At 48.4% G+C, this 27,757-nt stretch overlaps 1 protein-coding gene across 6 annotated transcripts in view; it reads right to left on the minus strand.

Annotated features, from left to right (window-relative positions):
- Positions 1-27,757, minus strand: part of LOC145514249 (ADAMTS-like protein 3) — a 101,467-nt gene that overhangs the window by 44,475 nt on the left and 29,235 nt on the right. For all 6 annotated transcript variants that reach the window (XM_081511581.1, XM_081511580.1, XM_081511579.1 and 3 more), the window contains exons 4-6: positions 15,906-16,013; positions 12,633-12,760; positions 9,908-10,026 (exon numbers count right to left, since the gene is read on the minus strand). The gene's annotated coding sequence lies outside the window, so the exon portion shown is untranslated. The remainder of the gene's footprint in view (positions 1-9,907; positions 10,027-12,632; positions 12,761-15,905; positions 16,014-27,757) is intronic.

Raw genomic sequence — 27,757 nt, forward strand, 5'->3', positions numbered from 1 at the left:
TCACTTTCATCAAGAGGCTCTTTAGTTCTTCACTTTCTGCCATAAGGGTGGTGTCATCTGCATATCTGAGGTTATTGATATTTCTCCCGGCAATCTTGATTCCAGCTTGTGCTTCCTCAGCCCAGCGTTTCTCATGATGTACTCTGCATATAAGTTAGATAAGCAGGGTGACAATATACAGCCTTGACGTACTCCTTTTCCTATTTGGAACCAGTCTGTTGTTCCATGTCCAGTTCTAACTGTTGCTTCCTGACCTGCATACAGGTTTCTCAAGAGACAGGTCAGATGGTCTGGTATTCCCATTTCTTTCAGAATTTTCCACAGTTTAGTGTGATCCACACAGTCAAAGGCTTTGGAATAGTCAATAAAGCAGAAATAGATGTTTTTCTGGAACTCTCTTGCATTTTTGATGATCCAGCAGATGTTGGCAATTTGATCTCTGGTTCCTCTGCCTTTTCTAAAACCAGCTTGAACATCTGGAAGTTCACGGTTCACGTATTGTTGAAACCTGGTTTGGAGAATTTTGAGCATTACTTTACTAGCATGTGAGATGAGTGCAATTGTGCGGTAGTTTGAGCACTCTTTGGGATTGCCTTTCTTTGAGATTGGAATGAAAACTGACCTTTTCCAGTCCTGTGGCCACTGCTGAGTTTTCCAAATTTGCTGGCATAGTGAGTGCAGCACTTTCACAGCATCATCTTTGAGGATTTGAAATAGCTCAACTGGAATTCCATCACCTCCACTAGCTTTGTTTGTAGTGATGCTAAGGCCCACTGGACTTCACATTCTAGGATGTCTGGCTCTAGGTGAGTGATCACATCATCGTGATTATCTGGGTCATGAAGATCTTTTTTGTACAGTTCTTCTATGTATTCTTGCCACCTCTTCTTAGTATCTTCTGCTTCTGTTAGGTCCATACCATTTCTGTCCTTTATCGAGCCCATCTTTGCATGAAATGTTCCCTTGGTATCTCTAATTTTCTTGAAGAGGTCTCTAGTCTTTCCCATTCTGTTGTTTTCCTCTATTTCTTTGCACTGATCACTGAGGAAGGCTTTCTTATCTCTCTTTGGACTTCCCTGGTGGCTCAGATGGTCAAAGTCAAAGCTAGTGCAAATCAAGCACAGTGATAACACACTGGAGTTAACCAGTGGTGAAAACCACTGACCCTGGCACAGGGAACCCCTCAACAGCTCAAACAGGGGCAATTTGGGACATTCGGAGGCCCTTCCTAGTATACTCCAATTTTGGTAATCCATCAGTATAACACTGGGACGTAAATGAACAAGTAGCTTTGGTATGTCCCTTAAAAGCTGCATTAATTGTACAGCTTGTTTGGCAGTCATGTACCATGACCTACGAGTTGATCTTCCTCCTGCCCCCAGCAAATCCCGCAGAACCTCAGGTGGGTGGTGTCAGTGGAGCTCCCAGCGTGAAACCTCAAGGCTTGGTTGACTCCCCAAGGTTCCCTTTCCTCCTCCCTCAAGGCATCGACTCTTCTCTTGTGTCTCTGAGCTCCTCCACTTCCTCTGTGAAGTGGTTCCCTTCTCCTTAGGAGTGATGGGGAGTAAGATTCAGTTTCCCCAGCTCCATAGCTGTGACTCTTCTTGGAGGAGAAAAGACAAAAGCCCTTCAACGTGCAGGTACCGCTGCTCACAGCAGCTCCTTCTCCAGCCCCGAGAACCTCACTGTTCTCATCTAACTGTGTGTAACACTAAGGTTTTGTGTGTGTCTTCTTCCCTTCCTCTTATCACTTGGAAAATTTCTACTAATTCTTAAAGCTCTCTCTTAAGGCTGCTCTTCATGACCCTCTCTGACTCTGAAGCTGAGTTCTCCTTTGTGGGACTCTGAACGTGTTGACATGTCTGATTCCACCTCCAGAACAAGCCCAGAGCATGGATCCCACCCTGCCCTTTAACCCCAGCCTCTGGTTCACTCCTTGTTCCCCACTGTTCCCTGGGGGAGAGGCTCTCATTTTGAGAACATTTGAGGTAAGTTCCAAAAGACTCTTTGGCCCCACTTACTGGCTAAAGCAGTGGTTCTTAACCTTGGCTGCACATCAGAATCGTCTTGGGAGCCTTAAAAAACCCCATTCTCAGGCCATATGGCAGACAAATTAAATCAAACTCTCTCAGGGCAGGGGGCACGGGGTGGGAGGTGATGTCCAGGCCTGAACTGACACTGTAAGTGTTAGTCACTCAGTCACATCTGACTTTTTTTGCGACGCCATGAACTGTAGCCCATCAGGCTCCTCTGTCCATGGGATTCTCCAAGAAAGCATACTGGAGTGGTAGCCATTCCCTCCTCCAGGGGATCTTCCAGACCCAGGGATCAAACCCAGGTCCCCTACGTTGCACGAAGATTCTTTACTGTCTGCACCACCAGGGAAGCCTCAAACTGACACTGGCCATGATAATAAAATCACTTTTGTATATTTCTTGCCAGTCACGAAAATAAGCACATGGGTATTGAATTACCAAATACAGAATTAGGGGAAATAAATGAATGAAAAATAAGAAAAATTAAAGGGGCTCCTAAATTGGAATGTTACTAGAGATGTTGAAATTGTTTTGGGGTTGTTATCACACCAGAATGTGGGGTGTTCTCTCCACAATGACAGTTTTTCTTCCATCAGTAGTGTCTGAATGCATTTTTTTCCAGCCTGAACCGAGAAGCCCTCATGCTTTTTAAAATTTCTGGAGGCTGAATTCCAGTGAAATTTCCTCTCCTTCAGCCCCCACCCAGGGTGGGTCCTGTATACCCCTCTTTCTTGCCAGGAAGGCACAGTTAGGGCCAAGGAGCGAATGTGGACAAACGAGTCACTCAAGGGCTTCTGCTGGTTCTGTGTGTTTTACATGAGAGATGCCTCCAGCCTCCAGGGGTCCAGGGGTCTCACAGCATCAAAGAGCTGAAGTCGAGACCCATGGGGCAGATGGCATGTAGGGCCGTCCTTACAGGTAAGCAGGTGTGATTGGTTTGAAGCCTTGACTCCTACTGCCTATATTTTTTATCTTTTGGCCCCACTACGTGGCATATGAGACCTTAGTTCCCCAACCAGGGATTGAAGCCCCTGCATTGGCAGCATAGAGTCTTAATCACTGGACCACCAGGTTAGCCCCTCTTGCTGCCTTTAAAGAAAAGCTCCCTCACTACTCCCTGGCAGATCTCAGACAGGTCTGGGGAGCTCTGCACCAGACACCCTGGCTTCCACTCCCACCACATTCTGAGGAGCCAGGAGAACACAGGGCGAGCCCAGGCACCACTCACAGACCTGTGGGAGTGAAGCCACTTGTTACATTAGAACTCCAGCTTCAGATGATCACCAAGAGGAGACCTGACGTTGGAAAGCAGGGCGGAGGAACCAAGCCTCTGCCTCCAAGATAAGCATGCAGTCCAGCAAGTTCCGTCAGGGCTGAGTCACCTCCATCTAGGGAGGCTTAGTGAGTCTTCATATCAGAACTGTGCTAATGCAAAAACCACGGGGGAAAGCCGTGGTAAATCTGATGTAAGATATCACTGTGGAGAGGTTATACATTAGTTTGGGAGCAGGAACCTGCCACAGGGCGTAAGCCCTATTCCAGTATGCCAACCAAGGGTTTGCAAACAGTAGCAGAACCAATTCTTAAAAAAAAAAAAAAAAAAATTATTTTTAATATAAGGAAGTCCAATTCACAAAACTGAAAAAATGTGGCAGTCTTTTAGTTACACTGTTATATTGGGGGAGAGATTTGGTTTATCCACTGGTCTGCTGATGGTACATAGAAGAGGTAGGTACTTATTTGCAGGGCAGAGAATAAACAGGCACACTGTGAAATGACAAGCTCAAAGGCCTGTGGGTCAGCTGTTTTCACCATGTAAAGGGCTGAAGGTTATCATGGGGCTGGGTATCTGAAGTTTTCAGGACAGACACGTATTGGTGGGACCGGAGATAGGAGCAGGTGTAGATAACTGGGGATGAAAGCAGTGTTGCTGATGACAGGACTGGCCCACGAGAGCTGCAGTCTGAATGCTTCAAGAGATGGCAGGACTCTGAAGACACATAAGCCCAAGCACATGGCTTTTTTGCAAGAAGAATGAAATTTGCCAGGTGCTTGAACAGCCCCTTCTATTTCTCATTCTGCACATCTGGCTCTTAATACTGTATTCCAGCATTTCTTCTTTTAAATTTATTTGGCTGCACTGGGTCTTTGCTGCAGGACACGGGATCTTTAGTCGCATGGGAACTCTTAGTTGTGGGCTGTGGGATCTAGTTTCCTGACCAGGGCTTGGACCTGGTCTCCCTGCATTGGGAGCACAGGGTCTTAGCCACTGGACTACCAAGCAGTCCTCCAGCATTTCTTTCTACTTCTTGATCATATAGAGACTCATGTTTCCTCCAAATGGGAAACCGAGATAGATCAAAGATGAGAAGAAAATCACGTTTCAAGGAGCATTCAGGATAGAGCTTTAGCAGATCCTCAAAGAATAGACAACTGGTTTGCAAGTGAGCTTTTTCATCTGATAGACCAATAACCCAAGTGTTATAAACCTTAGGTGAGGCAGTGGGGAGTCACTGCCAGACCGACTTGCCATGTTTCTTTCCTGCTACTGCAAACAAGGCAGGATCTCCATCCTCCTGGGGACAGAGGGGGCAGACTTGGTCAGACCTCCAGCCTAATGCTGGCTGGCATCCTGCAGGCCAGCCTCTTGGTGGACTCTGCCTGGAACCTAGACCTCCCACAGCATAGGGTTCTCCAGAGAGGTTGGGCCCTGGTTTTGCCCATCCCTGAGGCCCTGACACCTTGTCCCCAAGCTGCGGTGCCTCCCCAGCCCTGCCTCAACCCTCAGCCTTGACACTCTCCTCTCTGGTGAGTCCACCTGGGTCTCCATTCTGCTGCCTCAAGCCTAGAGTCTCGTCCTCCCTCCAGTTCCTCAAGGGTCACATAGACTAGGGACTGAATCTCAGCTCATCCATCTGAGCATGTTTACTCATTAGCAATACAAAGATAGCAATGATATCCACCTCACAGCCTCTTCAAGCTGACACATGTTAGGGACTCAATTAGGGTTAGGTTAAGGGCTACGTATTCTGAAAGTTATATGCAAAATGTTGTGGGTAAGTGTACTTTTCTGGAAAGAGAGTCTTTTTTTGTGTGTGGGGTGGGGGGAGCAGGGGGCACCCAAAGGGATTTGACTTAAAGATGTTACATCACAGCCACTGAGTTCCACACCACACAGTATAAACCAACACTTGATGGGGGAAAATAATTGTCAGAGAGATGAGGCTGTGCTCAGGAATTCAAGCATATCATCTTGCTGCACCACAAAAACTGTTCTCAAAATCCTCCCCTGGAATTTTTAAAGCCAGTAAAGAAAGCTAATAATTCAGTTACACATCAATAAAACTCTAGGTATATTTCACAGCATTCTAACTCTATAAAAAGAAACCCCAATTAAGACAGTACCTTTAAAACTATATAATCTATTTCTTCTGAAACAAATCTCCATCTCTTATATATGAAAGGCTTCCCTTCTCTCTGCTCAACTCATGAATACCCAGCCCCCTAATGCTACCTGGTTAGAACCTTGCTTCTACCAACTGCTGTACACACACTGTGTGCACTCAATTTTGTACCTTCTACCCACTTATCATTTGAAAAGACCGTGATGCTGGGAAAGGTTGAGGGCAGGAGGAGAAGGGGACAACAGAGGATGAGATGGTTGGATGGCATCACCGACTCAATGGACATGAGTTTGAGTGGACTCTGGGAGTTGGTGATGGACAGGGAGGCCTGGCGTGCTGCAGTTCATGGGGTGGCAAAGAGTCGGACACGACTGAGCGACTGAACTGAACTGAACCCACTTATCTCCCACATCCCCTCCTATCAGTAGGGAGCTGAAAAATGACAGGGATGTAGGGCTTAAATCTATACCATGGTTAAGTTTATATTTTTTAGAAGGCAGTTTGCCTTATTTTGTTAGTTTTTCTTTAAACAACAAAGAGTTGCAGCTAAAATTCTGTTCACAAACTTTTTTCCTTCTTTTCTCTCACAGCAGTACCAACAATCCTGACATTAGTACATACATGTCCTTCCCATGAAAGTTTGTATATTTTTGCCATATGCTCATAAATAAAACATATGATTGTGCCATGGGTTTTAAAACTTTACATGCTATTATATTGTGAGTATTATGATTATGATTTTAATAAGATATAATTGAAACACTATAAAATTCACCCTCTCAAAGTCTACAATTCAGTGTTTTCTTAGTATATTCATAGAGTTGTGAAACCACCAGTCCTATCTATTCCAGAACATTTTCATCACCCCCAAAGAGACACCCGTGCCTACTAGTCATTACTGTCCACTCTCGTGCATTTTCCTCTCCTTTTGGCCACTGGCACCCTCCAATCTGTCTCTATGGACTTGCCCACTCTAGACATTTCACGGAAATATAATCATATAATATGTGATTTTTCATGTCTGGCTTCTTTCACTTAACCCTGATTTTTAAAGATTCATCCATGTCTTAGCACATGTCAATATTTCATTCCTTTTTATGACCAAATGAAATCTCACTGTATGGATATACTACATTTTGTTTACCTATTCATTAGTTGATGGATACTTAAGTTGCTTCTACTGTTTGGCTATTAAAAAGAAAGTTGCTTTGAGCATTTGGGTATGAGTTTTTGTGTGAACATGTGTTTTCATTTGTCTTGGGTGTATACTTAGGAGTGGAAGTGTTGGGTCATATGCTTACCTTTTGGGGAAACTGCCAAACTGTTTTCTAAAGCATCTTCCTAGCTTAAACTCATTCCAAATCTGTGGACCAATAGAGTTTCTTAGAGACTGAAGAGGAGCCCAACACACAAGAACAGTTTAGAGCAGAGGCTTAGATCAGCCGCACTGCTAACGAGCTTAAGGGATAAGAAGAACAAGCAACCCAACACAGACATCACAGAAAATTATAGGATAAATGATGTTCTTACTAAGCATTAACACACGAAAAAATATGTAGCTACTGATATATACTGGGCATTTTCCTCAGATGAGCTTCCCTTTCTTACCCGAAGGTGGCAGAGAGGGTGCAGTTTAAACTTCCACCTCCCTCATTTTTACAGGAAACTTTCTTTTTCTTTTTTTAAAGAAAAAAACAATCACAATCTCCCAATTCATCCCACCTCCCCTTCCCCACTTGCTGTCCATACATTTGTTCTCTATGTCTGTGTCTCTATTTCTGTTTTGCAAATAAGATCATCAATACCATTTTTCTAGATTCCAATTACATGCCATAATATATAACACTTGTTTTTCTCTTTCTGACTTATTTCACTCTATATGACACAGCTAACTAATGAAAACCTACTATGTAGCTCAGGGAACCCCACTCAGTGCTCTGTGGTGACCTAAATGGGAAGGAAATTCAAAAAAGAGGGGAAAATATACATATGTATACTGATTCACTTTGCTGTCAGTAGAACCTGACATAACATTGTAAAGCAACTACCCCCCAATAAAAATCAATTTAAAAAATAAAAATAAGACAAATAACACTTGCAACTTACAGCTTTTACCCTTAGAAATACAGATTCTCAGGTCCTTTTACTATCATTTACTAGAAAATCATGCAAGTGTGACTAGGGAGAATCACTATTGACATCTATACCACATGGGTTAAATAAAACATAAGCTATAAGAAAACTAATAAATCTGTCTAAAAGTTATGAACAGATAAACCCACTCTAATTAGTATAAACATTTTAAGGGCAACTGAAAAATAAAAATGTATACGTGCCACAGATTGACGGGAATAATCGCAATTTGCAACATGAAAGAAAATGTAATTTCAGAAAGCAGTATTCAAGTTTGTCAATGTTATGATGCCCTCATCTATCAAATCAGAGACTGAATCAGATAATAGGCAAGGCCTCTTCTTCCACCAATACAGTCTATTTCCCATTTTAAAGAGGCGAGTAGGACAGACCCGTGACTCACCTGCCGTCATACACTAGGGTCACCATCTATATCTAAAAAGATGAATCTCCACGAACAACTACGTTAGTTATGGCTTCTGCCCATAAGAAAACACAGTAAGTTCACTTCAGGCTTATTTAAAATGGCACACAACTCAAAATGAGGTGTTTATTTTGAAAAGGAAAGGACTCCTGATGAGTTCCTGGGGTCTGGTCCGTAGGGGTGGCTGCCAGGTAAAGAGAGACCAAATGGACCCATTCCTAGGAAGAGCTGAAAGTGGGGCGGGGGAGGGGGAGGTGGGAGGGAGGAGGCAGAAGAGGCCCCGAGGGAGTGAGAACTGTACAGGGTCCAAGAGGCTGCAGGAGTCTGGAGTGGTCAGAGACGGCCCACATACTGCTGGGGCCTGGCCGGAGAGTAAACCACGACAAGTTTAATGGTGTTAGCTGCAGGCTTCACTCCTGAAGACAGTTTCCGCTGAATCCAGTCCCTGACCTATGACTGCAAATAACACATCCCACTCCTTTCAAAGGCTTGTCCCCTCCCCCCCACCCCAGCCCCCACCCCTGCCAAGCCTAATTGTGAACTATTACAGGGAAATAAGTTTAGAAATAATGTTAAAAGTTGAGGTTTCTCTTAATAGAAGTCAGATCTCTGCACAATTCTCTGCAGGTGTAGGGCCATAGAAATTCTAGACATTTGTGGCTTGGCAAACTGCACAGTTCCAGTCTGCTTTTCTTCTTCCTGCAGCCAGAGAATGCTGGCCCTTCTATAATGGTGGGTGTGTTTCGCCAGAAAACTCACTTATTTGCGGGTGGAGTCAGTTAGGAGGCTGGAGGGATTTTTCACAAGTCCGGGAAGGGACTTCAAACACTGCAGGGACTTACAAGGGGTGAAAAATAATACCTCGGGGGTGAGCGAATTTCCACTGTTGGTGAAGCCGGAGGTGCAGTTCCAGAAATATGATGGGTAAGTGACCATCACAGGGAGGCAGAGCCTCAGAGGTGCAAGGCTGTGCTCTAGAATCCTGCCATCACATGCACTTTTTCTGTAGTATCCGGACCAGCAGTAAGGGCTCCTCAGGTTACCCTGGGCTCTCTGGCCTTGGCGAGATTCATCTTAAGTGGCTGCAACTACAGGTATCCCAAAAGAATGTGGAAACCAGGCAAATACAGTTCTCTCCAGAGAATTTAATCAATGCACAGTCAATAGTAGGCATATGCAAAGTCACCTTAAAACAGTAGTTCTTCGTTTTGAGGAGTTTATAATATTGATCTCAGTTTAGGGATGCATGGGCTCAGGTTAAGTCTTAAGAATCTGTGGTTTAAAGAGTTAGAACAGCCCTAGATTAAGATGAGATCAGGTGAAAATGTAGTTTCAAACTTAAAGAAAACATGAATCAATTAGAAAGAAGGTTTATCAGCTGTTGCGAACAAAGCAGAAAGAGCCACCGAGGCATAGAATGGTGACGCTCAGCCAAGGACAGTCCAGGACAGAGAGACTAGGCCAGAGGACCCCGACATTCTCCCTTGCCGGCTTGGCCTTCTCAAGCACAGCCTTGGTCAAGCTGGAGGACACAGCTAATGATTTCCCACACAGCTCCTCGCTCTGACTCTGCACTCTCTAGGCAATCACCTGCTAGAAGTTGGCCTTTTGTGCAGACCTGCCACAGGGATGGAGAGCTGTGGTCTGGCCAGTATGAACACGCCGGCTACAGGGAAGTCGTGTTCATGTCCTCCTAGCCCTCACTGAGAATGAGTAAACTGTACTCTATTTTACACGCGAGCCTTATGAGCTGGTATACGCTCACTCTTGCGAGACAGATCTTCTGTCCGGGTGCTGAAAAATCAGATTTTTAAGCCCACAGGACTGTCTGAGCTACCAAAATGCTAGCTGGTGCCTCCTGGCCACCCTGGGCTGGCCTGTGCCCTCCCACTAGAAATGGCCACACTCACCTTTTGCAGGACACTGTATGGTCACATTTGCTTGCAGGGGTGCCTCCACGAAGCCGCCAATCACAACGGAGAGATGGCCATGCTCTGGTCTGGTGATGTTTCTTCCAACAGACATGCCTCTTAATTAAAAGGGAGCAGGAAACTCTGTTAGATTTAGGCTTTTGCTCTGAGTGACCGCACTGCACTTGGTAAGCTCTGCCAAGCTCCTGGAGAGCAGGTGCAGACTCCTGGCTCGGTCTGTATCCGCCATGGTGCCCCACGGGGACTTGCACACTCACAGGCTGGAGGTGCTCAGTGGACGGATGCACAGATGAGATAACTACAAAGAGATACCTATAAAGAGGCACTGCAACCACCATCCCACAGACTGTGAGGATATTTTGGCTTTATAACCAAAACTGGGGATAAATTAAAGGATTAAATTAGAGGATAAAATCCTCTTTGATCATTTGAAAAAGAAGGAAGTCAGAAATTCATTCAGAGAAAGGCACGGCAGGGCAGGAGTGACATCTCTGCGGTGCATCCTTGGATGAGTAAAGGCAGGACCAAAACACACCAGGTCCTGGGACCATCTGACTCTTTCTGGAAGGAAAATGTGAATGAAACCTGCACAAAACTTGCATGGAAAAAAAATAATAAAAACATGGTCATAAAGAATCAAGAACTCATTCACAGACTTTTACTTTCCTGGATTTTAAGAACCATGTACTTTTACCAGATTCATTTATGAAGTCATTCAGGAAATATACTCTGTGCCTGGGCTGGACAATGGAAATACCAAGTTGGAACACAAACATTCTTGTCCTCAATCAACTCAGAGACTGGTGGGAGACACCACTACCATTACAGAGTGATGGGTGATGAGGGAGAGAAACGTGGTTGCCCAGGGGTCTCTCAGGAGCATGTGGGGGTCACGGAAGGCCACGTTCCTCTACCATAGAGCTACTGCCACGGCTGGTTTCCCTCCTCCACCTTAGCATGTAAGCGCTTGGAGGGAGAGGCCACATCATCTGTCTTTGGTTGAGGGGGGCTGTGCTGGGTCTGCACTGCAGTACACAGGCTTCTCTAATTGTGGCACACAGGCTCCGGAGTTGCAGTGCCCGGGCTTAGTTTCCCAAAAGCATGTGAGATCTTGGTTCCCCAACTAGGGATTCAACCCACATCCCCTGCATTGGAAGGGAGATTCTTAACCAATGGGCCACCAGGGAAGTTCTCACATATTTCTTTACTTTTTTTTATCACTAATGCATAGCAAGTGAAAGAGTAACAACATTTAGCTGTTTGGTAACCATGTCTTCTGCAGAAGAGAATTTGGGAATGATCATGTTCAGGGGACCAAATGTTCCATTTGTTCCTGGGGTGCCTGGGGCACTGAAACGGTATGCTGGGAGTGCCCGGGGCACTGAGACGGTGTGCTGGGAGTGCCCAGGGCACTGAGATGGTGTGCTGGGAGTGCCTGGGGCACTGAGATGGTGTGGTGGGAGTGCCCGGGGCACTGAGACGGTGTGCTGGGAGCTGAAAACACAGGAACCCTTGGGCTGAGAAAGGACTGTCGTTGTCAGGTGTCCTCTGGCCCGTCAGGACCTTGCACCAGCTCTCCCACGAATCTGGGCTATCCTGGGATGGACTTCAGAGGAAACTTGCGAGCTGCAAGAGAGACTTCTGTTCCTCCCAACAATCCAGAACCTCAAAACTGAGGTTTTCTGGAAAGGAGCAGATGCTCGCAGAGGAGAATCATCCAGGAGGATCAAGGCACAAGAAATCAAGATGTGAAGGCCCTACCATGGGAATGAAGCCAGGAGAGGGATGGGGCACCAAGCCATGCAGATCCAAGGAGCTTTGAAAATCAATTGGTCCCAAATTGGTCCCACCTCCTCAAGTTATAGATGTGATGGACTACCTACATCAATGCTTGGCTGTCTAAATGCTGGGTTCCAATCCCTGATAATTGCCTTTCTCCTCATCTTATCTTAGTTATCTGAGCCATAGATACCAGAAACCACGGAGCAGAGAGTTGGAGGGTAACCTTCTTATTTGATTTTTGATCCCAGAACATGAGTCTGCCACAAGGAAGCATTGCTTACAACTTTGCCAGCTAAAAATGTTCCTTCATCAAAAAGCACACTTTAACATTAAAATGAGTTTGTCTACCTCCTGGGACAATTTACACTAATTTACAATGACAATTTCCCAAAAGTGTTTTTAAGGATTGGGCAGAGGAGTGCCATTGGGAGGTATACATCAACCTTTAAAGGATAATTATCTCTTTTGTTGAAAAGTCAGCACTATTAACACCACCAATTAAACCCCATCTTGTTAATTTCCAATTCTTAGAAAGTGAACTCTAGAGCAGCTGTTTTCAAAGCGTGGTCCTTAGGCCAGCAGTGTCAGCATAATCTGGGAACATGTTAAAAAGGCACATTCTGGGACTTCCCTGGTGTTCCAGTGGTTAAGACTCCTCGATTCCAGTGCAGGGGTCATGGGTTTGATCCTAGGTTAGGGAACTAAGATCCCACATGCCCCAAGGCCAAAAAAAGTGCACATACTCAGACTCCACTCCAAGCCTGCTGTGTCAGAACCCCTGAGAATGGGGTCTGGAGATCTATGTTTTAACACCCCCTTCCCCAGTGATTCTGCTGTGCGAAGCATGGAAACTGTTGCTCCAGAGTTTAATGTTAAAAACCAGACCACACCCAGGCACTCCTGGTTGCATAACAGGCATTACCTGCATACAGCACAGAAGAACTTTCCACATCTGAACCGAGATGATTAGCTACAGCACATCCATATATTCCTTGGTCTTTCTTTGTAGGTTTCCATATCTGCATTTTCCCCATTCCATCCAAAACGACTCTGTAGAACAGTTAGAAACAGGATGTGTTCATGTGACACGCTGAAACTACTTGAGAACCACAGCAACCCACAGAGAATGAAGACATTGACTTTGGGCTGGCAAGGATCCAGAAGATGATCTTGTTGAGCTTCCCGTCTATAAGCAGACCACTATGTAGACTGGAGCTGGAGAAGGGAATGGCAACCCACTCCAGTATTCTTGCCTGGGAAACCCCATAGACAGAGGCTGGCCAATCAAGGTTCTTCCCTGGACCCACTGATATTCTGAAACAGGAAAGGAGATGCGATCCCTTCTCTTTTTTCATCAAGCTGGAGGACTTAAGCCCGAGGATATCAGCACTATGTTTCTCACTGCTGGGAGAAAACCTGTTTACTCTCAGAGAAAATGAGGTCCTCATTTTCAATGGGAAAGTCAAGAAAGCTTACTTGGCAACAAAGTTCCCGGAGTGGATCTTTAAGCTTCTCAGGGGTTCATGTAAGAACTTTGCTTTTATTTATTTATTTAGTGGTGTCCTTCCCTGAGAAACCAAATACAGTTTGCAGCACCCAGACAGCACTTGAGACAGTTCAAGGGATACAGAGAGGGCAGGCAGGAAGAGCAAGCATAGGGCTGAGCCAGTTTTAAAGGGACTTGACAACCGGCCAAGAAATAGCCATGCTCTAACCCTCTTGATGGCAGGAAGACTCGGAGGGTTTAGGTGCCCTTCCAAAATCACACACAGGGTGTTTGAAGCACTCTTTTAACTCCAGAGCCCATGTCCCCAGACTTCTGAATTTTGCAGAAATTTAGTAAAATCTTTTGAGAACTAAAAAGGATCAATAAAGTTCCACAGCCATCTCTGACAAGCATCCCTTCATAAAATAACTTAACCTCCAGCAATGGAGGAAGGCCATGAGCTGTGAGCAAAGGCCAGCCCTCTTGTTTGAATTTTGTTCAGTCTGGAGGGACACTTGGTGATTTCCTCACGTTCCCTCAAAGCACCGGCTACTGGGAAACGGGCGTGAGCAGGCAGTGGGTGTGCTAGTGTCCCGGGGCCACTAACAGAGCACCACAGATGATGGGACTTTGAAACAGCAGAAACGGGGCTTCCCTGCTGGCTCGGGGGTAAAGAATCCAATTGCCAAAGCAGGAGACACAGGTTCGATCCCTGATCCAGGAAGATTCCACGTGCCTCGGAGCAACTAAGACTGTGCACAACTACTGAGCCTGTGTTCTAGAGTCCGGGAGCTGCAGCTACGGAGACTGCACACTGCAACTACTGAAGCCCGAGTGCCCCAGAGCCATGCTCCACATCGAGAGAAGGCACTGCAGTGAGAAACCTGTGCACCGCAACTAGAGAGTAGCCCCTACTCCCTGCAACCAGAGAAAAGCCTGCACAGCAATGATGACCCGGCACAGCCAAAAGTACGTAAAATCAGTAAAAAAACAAAACAAAAAACCCAGCAAAAATGTATAGTCCAGAGCCCTAAAGTCTAAAGTCCAGGTGTCAGAGACTTCCCTGGTGGTCCAGTGACAAAGATTCTGTGCTCCCACCCAACGAAGGGGCCCTAGGTTTGATCCCTGATCAGGGAAATAGATCCCACATGCTGCAACTAAGACCCACCACAAACAACAAATAAATAAAATTTTTTAATTTAAAAAAGTTTAAAAATATAAAATCAAATCAAGGTGTCTGCAGGGCCAAGGGCTCTCTGAGGGCTCCAGGGAGGATTCTGTGGCTTGTAGAAGAGCCACTCCCATCTCTGCCTCCATCTTACATGGCCTCTCCCAGGTGGTCTGTGTCTAAATTCCCTTCTTCTGCCTGGCCTGACTGGATAATGGGGTGAAGCACTGGCTTAAGATGAGAATAAACTTATATTCTGAGTCATTAACAACAGTAGGGAAGAAAGTGTTTGGGCCAGCTTCAAGTGGGGCTGGAAAGATGAGTTTTGCTTTGGATATGTTATGTTTGCAATGACTGGAATACAAGTATTTGTGATTATATCCTGTAAACAATTACGAATGTTAAGCCTGGACATATTTGGTCTTAAGGTCTGTAGAGATATTTGAAGAAAATAATAAAAATGAACTGCTTTAAAAATAAACAAGTCAATAAATTCCCCTCTTCTTAAAGGACACCAGGCATTAGATTAGGGCCACCCTAATCCAGTAAGAACCCGTCTTAACTTGATGACATCTGCAAAGACCCTATTTCTAAACATAAGGTCACATTCACAGGTTCTGAGGGGCCGGACTGGCATAGATCTTTCTAAGGGATACCATTCAAGCTGGCTGAGCAGGCCAGCATTACGGGGCACCTCCACTCCCAAGGTCCTTCCCATGCTGACAGCAAAGCGTGAGAAAGATGGATCTGAGGGACAGTGCCCTCCCAGCTTGGGGAAAAGGGTTGGACCGCCAGGGACAGCTGGGGACCCCTGGGAGGACCCAGCTTCCCTCACACGTTTCCGTTCCAAGGAGTAATTGTCTGGAGGGCAGCAAGTTGCCAGCTGGCAAAGCCAGGCTAAGACACGGACCTTTACTGCTGGGCCAGGGCTGGACCATGACCTGGGCACCTTCCTGGGGAAGAAGCTCAAAGCCTCAGCCCCAGGCCAGGAAACCGGCCCCGCCAAGGGGAAGATTCACAGCAAAGGGACATTCACACCGTGGCCTTTCGGATGGCAGGAGGGCTTGACTCTGCCTGAGGGCCCCTGTGTGCCCTCTCAGGATGCATGTAGAGACATGGCAGCAGCCACCAACCCGGCCTGACCTCAGTCCTCTGGATGCGGACCAGAGTTTGCTCATAGGCTCCCTGGAGGCCGACGCTGCAGGGGGCACTTGAGTCTACACGCTTCCGAGAGAGGGGTGGTAACCAGCCTGAGGTCACACAGCGATCACTCAGTGCCAGCGTGAGAGACCTGCCTCCCAGTTCTGCCAATGCGAGCCTTTTACCCACTGAGGTGGTTCTATCAGGGGAGGCTTTCACCCCTGGGAACTAGGGTTGATTTTATAATGGTTTTACAGAGTCGTCAGGAAGAAAGTGTCACCCACTTCACAGCCAGGCCTGCTGGACACCTGATCTTTGGGTAAAGGAGAGAGAGAGAAGCAGCTCTGACTCAACACCTACTGTGCACCATGTGCTTCAAGCTCCCATTCCCACCATCCTACCTGTGAGCAGCAGGAGGCCTAGGGCGGCTGGAGCCATCCAGGGGTTCCCGTCCCCTCTCACGCCATCTCACCATGTCAGTTTACCTCGCTGAGTCGCAGTTTACTCATCTGTAAAGTGAGATCACAAGCTCAGTGTCACAGGTGGTCACTAGGATTAAGGATCCCATCCCAGGAACAGGCGCATAGTAGGTGCTCAAGAAAGGTGATGTTCGCTAGTTATTAGAGAATGCAGATCCAAATGACAGTGATTTCTCACACCGGTCAGAAGAGCCATCATTAAAAAGTCTACAAAGAGGACTTTCCCTGGTGGCGCAGTGGATAAGGATCTGTCCGCCAACACAGGGAACGTGAGTTTGATCCCTGGGCTAGGAAGATCTGAGGAGCAACTGAGCCCATGCACTACAGCTACTGAGCCCGCGCTCTAGAGCCTGTGCTCCACAACAAGAGGAGCCACCGCAGTGCAAAGCCTGAGCGCTGCAGCGAAGAGCAGCCCCTGCTCCCTGCATCTAGAGAAAAGCCTGCACACAGCAACCAAGACCCAGTGCAACTAAAAAAGGAGTCTACAAATAACAAATGCTGGAGAGGGTGTGGAGAAAAGGGAACCCTCCTGCACTGCAGGTGAGAATGTAAACTGGTGCAGGCACTATGGAAAACAGCAGGCAGGTTTCTCAAAAAAAACTAAAAGTAGAGCCGGCATATTATCCATATTATCTGGGGAAAACCGTAACTGGAAAAGATACAGGTACCCCTATGTTCACTATTTATATTAGCCAAGACAGGAAAGCAATCTAAATGCCCATCAACAGATGAACGGATAAAGAAGACGTGGTACATGTATACAATGGAAATATTAATCAGCCATCAGTAACATTCACGATGAAATAATGCCACCACAATAACATGTATGGACATAGAGATTATCACAGTAAGTGAAGTAAGCCAGACAGAGACAAATATCATATGATATCGCCTATATGTGGAATTGAAAATATGACACAAATGATCTTATCTACAAAACAGAAACAGACACACAGAGAACAGACTTGTGTTTGCCAAGGGGGAGGGGAGGTGGGAGAGGGATGGAGAGGGAGTTTGGGGTTACCAGATGCAAACGATTACATAGAGAATGGATAAACAGGTCCTACTGTATAGCACAGGGAACTATATTCAATATCCTGTGATAAAGCACAATGGAAAAGAATACGAACAAGCATGTATGCAGATGTATAATGGAAGTACTTTGCTATACAGTAGAAATTAACATGACACTAAATCAACTACACTTCAATAACTTAAAAAAAAAAAACGAAGAAAGGCAGTGTTTTAATTTTCCACTGCTAATGGAATATTTTTCTGCAAACTTTACCTCTTCAACAGCAAATGCTCAGTATCTGCTGTCTGGGGGTCAGAAACTGAACATGGGTCTCACTACGTCAAACCGAAATGTCAGTGGGACAAACTGTTCTCGCCCCTTCCAGCATCCAGCAGCAGCCCCTCTTTCTTGGCTCATGGCCCTGACTCCATCACCAAAGCCAGCAACCCTGCATCTCGGATCCATCTCCATTGCCTCCTCTTTCTCTGAGCGCAGCTGGGAAAGGGACTCTGATTTCAAGGACTTGTGATTCCACGGGGCCCATCAGGATCACCCAGGATCATCCCGCATGACAAGGCCCTTCACTCAATCACGCCTGCCAAGTCCCTTTCTGCCACGTCAGGTCACACACACGCAGGTTCCAGGAACAAGGGGGAGGGCGTCTTGGCTCGGGTGGGGCAGGCAGGGGGCGGGCGGTACTCTGCTGACCACAGGTGAGCCGAGTTGAACTCCATCGAGCAAGGGAAACCTGGGCCAGTCCTGGCAGTGCTTCCTGAAAGAAGAGGATTCCACTAAACCTGGCTCACTCAAGGGCCATTTCCCACCCCTGCTGTTTTTGACTCTCTTCAAAGAAGCTCTGTCTAGCCAAGGAGACGGGGTCAGGGCTGCCAAACCTTTGCTTCAAAATAAACCTACTTGGAAATTTCCACCGGACCAGGCCCTTTCCCCTCTCCCAGACCTGCCCTAAATCCCAGACCTGTCCGAAATCCCAGACCAAGCAAGGCATCTTACAGAAGGACCATCAGACTCCAAGTTCTCCTGAGAAGGTTTTTGTTGTTGTTTGGGTGTTTTCTTTTCTTTGTTTTCACCATCAAACTGAACAGCACCAGGCACATTGTTATGCAGGAAGAATAAACTAGTTAGGACATCACCCTCGACTTAGGAGAGGGTTTTACAGTTCTAAACACCACAAGGACCACATCTGTTCCCCCACCCAGCTTGTATCCTCCAGGGTCCTTGCGGCCTTCAAAGCACACACAGCTATTTCACAAGCTCCATACGTTTACAGGGAGCATATTTTATGCTGACACAGAGGCAGGCACATATATCCCACTTGCCTAGCACCCAGCATCTTTTGATTTGAATGGATTCATGCAGGAAGTCACTATTTATGATGGGCTCAGCACTAGATGTTTTGCGTGGAAGACGCACACTTGTTTTGGATTTCCAATAGGTTCACATGTCATCTCATGAATTCCCCACCACAACAAGGGGTCCCCGATTTCCTGATGAGGAAACAGGGTGGGAGAGGGAGAGGACTTGGGCCCTGTCACTTAGCTGGTAAGTGGCAGAGCTGGGTTTGAGGCTGGGTCCTCTGACTTCAGATCATCCCAGTTGACTGTGGCCACACTCACTTCTCTTGTGATACTGTGACAGAATAAGAAATATATGCGTGGTCTTCATCCTGGTTCCTGGCACAAGAGCTCCTAGAACCCGTGTAATCTGCTGATGGAGAGATAGGAGTGTCCTTGGCTACTCCTAACAAGACCTTCTCAACCATACCTGAGTTTATGCTAATGAGGTGACTCCTGGTGACCCCAGAGAGCTTCAGCATGGGGGCTGGTTGTGGGGGGAACCAACCATCTGATTAGAGGGCTGGAACTTGCAGCCCCATCCCTGACCTCCAGGGAGGTGACTGGGGAAACATCGGTGGCAAATGATTTACTCAGCCATGTCTATATAATGGAACCTCCATGAAAACCCTTCTGGGTTGGTGAACACATCCATGTGTCGAGAGGGTGTGCAACAAAGATCAACAAAGATCAGACCCCAAACTCCATGGGGACAGAAGGTCTGAGCCCATTCCAGACCTTCCACTATGTACATTTTTTCAACAGTATCCTTTACAATAAATGGAAAGGATTCATATTTACAATAAAAATAAATGTAAGGAGGGAATTCCCTGGTAGTCCAGTCATTAAGACTCCAAGCTTTCACTGCTGAGGGCTCAGGTTCAATCCCAGGTCAGGGAACTAAGATCCCTGAAGTTTGACTAAAAAAAGGTAAACATAAGGAAAGTATTTCCCTGAGTTCTAAGAGCCATCATAGCAAGCTACTGAATGGAGGAGGGGACTTCTTGATTTGTAGCCAAACCAGGAAGAAGTGAGTGTCACCTGGGGACTCACCACTTGTGACTGGCATCTGAAGGGCATTTCTCAAGCCCTCACATGCCACACACGAGCCACGAGAAGGCGGGCTCTTTTCTCAGGCTCCAGTCTCCACCATTTTTATTCTATCATTTGGGGCCATTTTGGAGGTGGTGCTGGGCTGTGGGGTCCTTCAAATCCCCTCCAGCTCTTCCCTTGCTCTGTCTGGCTTCTCAGCTCTTCCATCACCTGTATCATCAATTCCCTGCATTCAGTACCCTCTGCCCAGCAGGGTGTTGGTTTCCTGGACTGGGCCTTGATTGCCCCGTGGGCCCACAGTGAGAGGCTCTCTGCTGTGGGTCACACTTCCGGGCCCACCAGGGAGAGTGCGGTCTTCACCTCCCCGGGGCCAGGCTGCGGCCAGGCTCCGTCTCTCCCACTTGCCCTGTCCCCCGGCTCTCCTCCCCTCTCGACTGCATCTCACAGCCCCCTGCTGTGATTCTGATTCACACCAAGGTGAGTCCTCGTTGTATGACTCTTCCTGGGAGACAGCCCAGCAATGGGAATTCCAGGAACCGTTACTCATGCTCGAAAGCCCAGCTTTCAAGACCACTATTTCACCAAGGATTAAAAAGACAACTCAAAAAAAGTTATTTTCCTGCTCAGAGCTGTGTTTAGTCCTCTGCAGTCATTCTCCTCTGCCCTGGGCAACAAGCCACATCTGTGGCCTGGTTGGGATAACAGAAGGGGTGCCGATGGGGGCACCTCAAAAAAAGCCACTGGGCTATTTCAAAATCTTCTTCCCCTAGAGAAGTGAAGCCAGCATAGCCAGCAAGGAACAGACTATTTTCATGGGAGCGAAACCTTTGTACAAACTGGTGGGCCCTTGGTTGCTGCTCTGTATCTGGTGTTTCTGGAAGAGCAGATACTGGTGATGAGAAGGGAAATGGGATTCCAGAGTGAGAGGGAGACTTGAATGCCCTTTAGCACAGTCCCACTTCCCAAGAATAAAGGAGGAAAAACACCTCCCCTCCCTTTCCACAAAGTTCAGTTGGCTCAATCCATCCTGTCTGAAAATAAAGAAGAAAAGCAGCTGATAAACGTCTCCTGCTTGAGGCCGTCCTTTGAGGAAGAACCCAAGCCATGACTCATCACTTGCCTGTGATAAGCATTTGCAGTTTCAGGCAGAAACAGGCCACAAGCATGCCAGGGAGGGTGGGGGCAGCCGCCACGGGGTCCGCGCTTCTGGCTGGCTGGGGCTTATCTGCCTTTGGTAATGCAGAGGGATCTGAGTTGTCACTCCATCGCCCCTCACTGGAGGGGTGTCTGTCTGTTGGAACACTCACAAGCACACACCCATGTGAGGTCCGAGATTCCCCAGGATGGGGGTGGGAAGGTAATCAGGCTCCCTTTCGTCCTGTCTGAAGTCAGACCCAGACCAGGCACCCCGCTGGAGAAAACCCAGGCCGGCCAGACCTTTCACTGTCTGGGTCTGCTCCACGAAGTGCTGGCATGTCCGGCTGGTGTCTCCTGGACAGCATGCCTTGGTGGCATGCCATTTGGGAGGCCGGCCCCTGTGAGCTGTGTCCACCAGCGTTAACGGGGCAGGCAGTCTCAGAAGGACTATCTCCAGGTCTGCAGCAGAGGCTTAGAACCAAGCCCAGGATAAGTCCAGGCCGAGAGGACCGAAGCTGCAGCTCCTCACACAGCCACCAGAGGGTGCTGTCCAGCACCATCCCTCCACTCCCCTTCTGAAAACCTTCCCGGGCTCCCCGCGGTTCTCAAGACACAGGCCAGCTTTCGTAAATCTACTGACACTGCCATGCATGATCTGGCCACTGACCTTTCCAGTTTCACCTTGCTCTCCCTGCCCTGTGCTCCAGCACGGATGGCTTTCTCCCCATTCCTCGAGAGGACACTTTCTGCATCCATGGCCTTTTGCGATCACTGCCTAGTTCTCAGAGGCTCTCCCATTCATCTGCACCGAGAGAACCCCGGTGGTCCCTCAGGTTTAATCAGCATCAGCTCAGGTGCTGAGGGAAGCCTTCCCACACCCCGATGAGGTTACATGGCCCTTTGGCGCCCTAGTGTGCTGCACTTCTCGACAGCACTTACCACGGATGCAATTAGACCATTAATTCTGCTGTGGCTCGTGCACTGTGTCCCCAGCTAGACCATCAGCATCTGAGTTGCCGTGTTCACTGCTGACCCCCAGGCCCACACAACGCCCCACTGCAGTCCAGTCTCTGGACCCCACTCTTCCTGGCACCTGGGAGGGTCGCACTTTCCGCCCCCCTGTGGTGGAGACGTGTCACTGCACCGGTGATCATCAATGTGACCGGGCCTCACAGCCCAGATGGCAGCTGCTCCCTCAGCTGGGGTCCCCCGTGAGGGACACGGGGAAGGAGCAGTCCCGCCACCTATCACCTGTGTGACGTCACCTGCTCCTCACCTAGAAACATCCTCAAATGCCCCCACACACCTTGACACACTCAAAAACAAACAGGGACATGCAAACACACATGCACGGACATTCCTACCACCTAGAATAGTGCCTGACACACAATCGGTACTCAGTAAATATCTATTTAGTAAAATAATAGATCATTAAATGAAAAAATGACTAAGTCAATGATGTGCTCACTATGCTGGATGCTGGAGGAAACCCCCAAACACACAAGTGCCTTGGCTTAGAGTCATCACTTCATACCCCCGAGGGGAGGCTTTGTGGGCAGGCGATACGGAAGGGCTCCTGGGGTCGTGGGCCTGGGAGTGCGGGAGCAGGACGGGATGGGATGAAGCCTGAGAGGGTGCGATTTCAGGCCCAGTCCTGGCCTCAGCCTGATCCAGCTTTATGTGTCACATGCATAACTCACACGTGTTACACACAGAAGTGCTTTAGAAGGGAAAAACACCTTAACAAGTCTGCCCTGCATATGGAAAGTGAAGGCAGAGGAAATTACGTGGCCCGCTCCGTTAGCATCGGCCAGAGTCTGCAGCCCTCAGTTTCCCCTTTACAGATGCACAATGACCCAGGGCCCGGCCCGTGAGGCCTGCTGTGAGCCTCAAGCAGGGGACTCATGCCGCCAGTCGTGACCATCAACCACCACGCTGTGGGCACTCGAGGCTGCCCTGGTACAGCTTCTTTCTGGATGCTACGGGGGCCCGTTCACAGCGTGAAATTAACCACATACCTTTCTGACCAAGGCAAGTGGCATTAAAGTACGATCGAGATGAAGCGTCAGCCTCTGGCCAAGGCCATCCGCCACTCTGCCAGTCCCACCCAGGATCTGCCCCGCAGCCAGGCCTCACTGCTCTGCTTCTGGTAAATGAGCGCCGAGTGCCCACTGCGGGCGGGAAATGGCTTGCAGATGGCAGGTGGGCTAGAGGCAGCTAAAAATGGGCCACACTGGGGTCATTTAAAGGCTCAGTACGCTGAAAGCCCTGAGCTGGCCAAGCCCAGGCCACAGCTGAGCAAGCAACAGACCGGAAGCATGCACTGGGCTTTTGGGGGCTGGACAGTGTCTTTTTAAGTGGAAATGTCAACTGGCTTCGAAAAGAAGACTCAGTTCTTGGAGGAAAGCCAGAACTGACCAACAGCCTCAGTGCATGAGCTAACCCAATGGGGAGACCTGCTTCTACGTGGCATTAGGGACTTGAGGGGCCTAAATGCGGTGGAAGAAGCTCTGGCCCAGGAGGCGGCAAGAAGCGCAATTCCTTCCTTGCCTCCCTCCATCTACTCACCCTCTCTCATCTTGTTTTTTCCTTCTTTCTTGATGCCTCATTCTTCTTCCCTTCCCCCTCCGCCTCCCTCTCTTCCTGAGTTTTCTCTTCCGCCAAATATTTATTAAAGGCCTATGACTGAAGCAACTCAGCAGCAGCAGCATGTCCCAGAGACTCTCCTGGGCAGTGGGATTCAGCAGTGAATGAAAAGAACAGAACAATCCTGCCTTTGTGGAGTTTACAGCTTAGTGAGAGAGACGAACAAGAAAATAAGTAAAAACATGTTTTTAAAAAGCGATCTGGGAAACCAATATGGAAGAAAGGGGTATGTAGTCTTGGGGGTGGGAGCTGGCGTAGGCGGGGAGGGTGGCGAGGAAGATCACTGGAGAAGGGCATTCCAGGAAGAGGGCATAGCATGTGCAAAGGCCCGGAGGCAGCAGCGTGCCTGGTGTGTTTGAAGAACAGCAAGGCAGGGTCTTCCCTGGTGGTTCAGCAGCTAAGAATCTGCACTTCCTCTGTAGGGGGTGGGGGTTCGACCCCTGGATGGGGAACTAGATCCCACCTGCCACAACGCAAGAGTCCACAAGTCACAACGACAACCCAGCGCAACCAAAATAAATAAATAAAAAGAACAGCAAGGTGGCTCGAGCTGACCCAGTTCCACCCTCTGACGGTCACAGAACACTCCTCTTTGTCCTACCTGCTTCCTGGTTCTCTCCTAGGGACTCGAGGATAAATTCTGAGCATCTACTTCATGTACAATTCTCTGCTCCATGCTGGGCATTCAAGTGGGAAACTCACGCAGGATCTGCCCTCAAAGAAGGCGTGGACAGATGTGGGTGCCTCAAAAAGTTAACACAGAACCACCTTACGACCAGCTATGTGCCCCTACACACACATTAGGAAGAACTGAAAGCAGAGACGCAAACAAACTCTCATACACGTGTGTTCACGGCATCACAATTCCCAACAGCAAAACGTGGAAACACCTCAAGAGTCAATGAACAGATAAACCAAGGGTGGTCTGTCCTGACAGTGGGGTATGATTTGGTCATAAAAGAGAACAAAGCATTGACAACAGCGACAACACAGATGAACCTCGAAAACCTTGTGCCAAGTGAGAGAAGCCAGACAGCGAAGGTCACATATTGTGTGGCTCTCTTTATGTGGAATGTCCAGAGGAAATAAACCCACAGAGGCAGAAACTAGGTGGGTGGTTGCCAGGAGCAGGGTAGGGGGGATGGAAAGAGGGAAACAGCTTCCTGGGTGCACGGTTTCCTCTGGGGTGAGGGGAACATTTTGGAACTGTGTGGAGGTGGTGGTTTATAACGTTGTGGACATACTAAAGGCCACTAAAGTGGTCACTTTAAAAGTGTTCATTTTATGTGATTTCACCTCAATAAATTAGTTAAACAAAACTTACCAAAGTGGGCAAGACTGAACTCCGGAGAGACCAGCTGGAGGTGCTGCTCAGAGGAGGCAGCGGAGGGGTGCAGACAAGGGCAGGGGTGGGAAGAACTTGGGATGTGCTGAGATTTCAGAAGGATGGCCCCCCAACAAACGGAGGAGGAGGAGAAGCCCTGGCTTCTACAGGACTGGGTGGATAGTGGGGTTCATCAGCATCTGGAGCACAAAGCCCCCAGAAGCTTCTGGAGGAAGAGTGATGAGCCATCTGTGTGTTGGGTTTGTGGTGCCTGGGCGCCTCCCAGTGTGGGGGTGTGGGGCACCAGTCACGTGAGCATCTCCCACCCAGTGAGTCAGTGGGAGGACTGCTAACACCTTTCTGGGAAGACAGGCCGTGTGTCCTGTTTTCTGGAACCGGCCCTCCCCACCCCACCTTCTGGGCTGAGCCCCGAGAGCAGAGTGGCTGCTGTCGGCTCAGTGGGCATCAGAGGGGGAGCGTGTCTGCGCCAGGTGTGGTCCTGGAGGTTGGGCTTCTCGGAGTGACAGGAGGCTGTGCTCACGTCAGGGGCATGGCCAGGGCCCTCCCAGCTTCACCCACCTGACGAGCTCCTTCCCTGGAGCTTGTGGAATTTACCTTCCTCCATTTCTCTTTTGGGGCAGAATCCAGATGCGTGGGCCTCCCTTAGCTGGATCGGGGCAGAAACGCTGGGAGGGCCCAAGTGAGGACCCCAGGGGACTGCCTCCGATCCACCGACCAGGCAGGGGCCCCTGCCTCACGAGGGCCGGGAGGGAACTGGTCCTGCCGTTTGTAAACCTCAGGAGGCCAAGTGGCCCCTCTAGAAGCCAGGCTGAGTCCACAGACATCTGGAAGCAGTCAGCCTACTTCCCAGTCTACACTGATGCCCTTGACATTGGGAACGCTACCCTCAGGATGCAGACGTAGGTCTGGGAATGCAGAGGAGAGGATGTCCCTACAGGAGAGGGGACAGGGGCCGGGGCAGGGCAGAAATGTCATGCTCGGGGGCTGAGAGCCAGCCAAGAAGGCGGCTTTCGCTTGGGCACTATGGGGACAGATGGGCAGCTGTTTCGGAACCTTCCACGTGGTGCACCAGGCCTCATCTCAGGCTTCTCCCCAGACCTCAGGCTTCATTTCCTCACACAAGAGGAGGGGGGCACTTCCCTGTGCTTGGCCTTTGTCTGGATGCTCCCCGCATCCCTCAGAGCTCATGGAAACACTGCCTGCCTCCCATTATAAGCTCTCGGACACCCCATTAAACAATGAATCTCAGGATCTGTCTCCTGGTTGTCAGCCCAGGTGGGTAGGGTGTGTCTGGCTGCTCATGACTGTCCGTGCCTTGTACACGGTGAAAACTCAGGAAAGGACTCGCTGTGTAACTGGATGGATCACTAGAAACCCCTGAGAAATGGTTTTTCCATGGTTTCTCTTGTTATAAATGCATTCAGTGACACGTGGATGACAGAGCTCCTAACTCTGCTTATATTTTTGATGTTTTGAGGGAAAAAGGAAGTAGATACAAGCAGAAGCTACTTGTTAACACTGAAGCAACCGAGAGTTGCAGGGGAACACTCGTCACAGCTCTTCAGCTCTTAAACCTTCCGAGGCTTGTACCTTGGGTGGGCAGAGCTGCCCGCTGGACTGGGTTTGGAGTGGGGACTGTGGGATCCTGAATCTTCCAGAGAACTCTCAGAATCCCAGCTGTGGTCTGAGAACTGTGGTACAGGAGTCTAAGTTTTCTTCAAGAGAGCAGGGGTCGAGGACAGAGGTGTGCATCAAAATGCAGATGCCTGGGCTTTGCCAATTCTGGTGTGAGGTCTGGTCTGGGACCCCCAGTGTAGAGGGACTTGAAGAGCTCCAGCTGACGGGATGGCCTGCAGCCTCTCGAGGGACGACTCCTAAACCTGGAGTCCAGGGCTGGGCAACCTCCACGAACCCCAGCTCGTGTGGACACCACCCCCTCCCCACCTTGGTGACTCTGCGGGAATGAAGATAACTGGGGACCAGGGTGGCCCTGATTAGCATTTAGACAAGCAGAATGGTCTGACTCATCAACAGCCTCTCTGAAAGCCAGATCTGGAAAATTTATGCAAGGGGGGAAAAAAATGAAACAAACAAACATGAAAAGAGAGGGGGAAAATGTTTTTTAAAAGGACTGGAACTAATCTGGGGGTTAAACCCAGCTGCCCACACAGATTCATTTCAGCTTTTCCAGTGTTATTCTATATGACTTATTTCTTGCTAAAGCATCTGACAACTATTGTGTAAACAGTTTCCATTTATCCTGGAAAGGCATCTTCTCCAGCTCTGGGGAGGTCCAACCAGGCCTCAACTTAATCAGAACAATAACAACAACCGGTTTTGATTTGGAAAGACAAAACCCACAGAAAAACAGAAGAGTAAAACAAATGCTGAGTCCAGAAGGGAACTCAAGACAACCTGAAATGAGTCACTCAGGGCACCGCTGGCTCTTGGAAAGATCCAGGTTTGAGTACTGCTGTGTGTTCTTGGACAAGTTACTTAGCCTTTCTGAGCCTCGGTTTCCTCATCTATAAAATGGGGACAGTACTTGGACCACCTCATAGGGAGACTGTGAGCGCAGCACGTTGTGAACACTTAAAATAGTATTACTTATTACTTTTATAAAGTGAAAACACAGTGAACAGTAAAGGACTTTTTCTCCCTACACTTAATACATGGGCTTATTCTGCAAAGGCTCCAAAAAGAAGGCTAGCTCCAGGATTTCGGTTTTGGATACAAGCTCACTTACTATGAAGGAAACAGATGAAGATCAAGAAAGGCTAAGGGATTCGTTTGTTCAAGGCTCACAGTCAGCTAAAGGCATGATTGTCTTTTGAATCTAGAAGAGTCCTTTAGGGGACTTCTCTGGCAATCCAGTGGTTAAGACTTGGTGCTTCCAAGGCAAAGGGCACGAGTTCAATCCCTGGTCAGGGAACTAGGATCCCACATGTTGCACGGCACAGCCAGAAAAAACAGTCCTCTAATCAGAAAGAAAAGGGACCCTCCTTTTGAAAAAAGTGGTCTGCCAACCTCACCACTGAGTCATTCTTTCAATGCCAAGACCAAAAGACAATCTTAAAGCCAACGCTGTGAAGCTAGCTGGAGGAAAAAGAACTTCCCATGAGCTGATATGGGGGCAGGACGGAAAGCAGGCATGGGGAAAGGGGCTTCGGGAAGTGAGCGAGGGGGGCTTTGTGTGCATGCCGGGGTCCGGAGCAGCCTGGCAGGG

Source organism: Giraffa tippelskirchi, chromosome 7, assembly GCF_054371585.1.
Source record: "Giraffa tippelskirchi isolate mGirTip1 chromosome 7, T2T-mGirTip1v1.2.pri, whole genome shotgun sequence".
Classification (NCBI taxonomy): Eukaryota; Metazoa; Chordata; class Mammalia; order Artiodactyla; family Giraffidae; genus Giraffa; species Giraffa tippelskirchi.